Here is a 210-nt window from a genome sequence, read left to right on the forward strand (position 1 = left end):
GACGCCGTGCGCGCAGCGGGCAGCGGGGCGGTGGGTGTGGCAGGGGCCGGGGCTTTGCCACAGGCAGCGCTGCCCCGCAGAGCCGGCCGAAACCTTCAGCTCCATCCACACGTCAGGCCAGAGCGGCCTGCGCGGTCCCAGCCGCCGCCAGCCCCGGCGCACAGGTGCCTGCACCCCCCGCGAGCCTGCCACCGGGCCGCCCCCAGGAGA

The 210-nt window shown here is 77.6% G+C and overlaps 1 protein-coding gene across 1 annotated transcript in view; it reads left to right on the forward strand.

Moving 5' to 3' along the window:
* The window catches only part of URB1 (URB1 ribosome biogenesis 1 homolog (S. cerevisiae)), a 44,771-nt gene that overhangs the window by 37,283 nt on the left and 7,278 nt on the right, over nt 1-210 (forward strand). The window lies entirely within an intron of this gene.

Source organism: Myotis davidii, unplaced genomic scaffold (assembly GCF_000327345.1).
Source record: "Myotis davidii unplaced genomic scaffold, ASM32734v1 scaffold170, whole genome shotgun sequence".
Lineage (NCBI taxonomy): Eukaryota > Metazoa > Chordata > Mammalia > Chiroptera > Vespertilionidae > Myotis > Myotis davidii.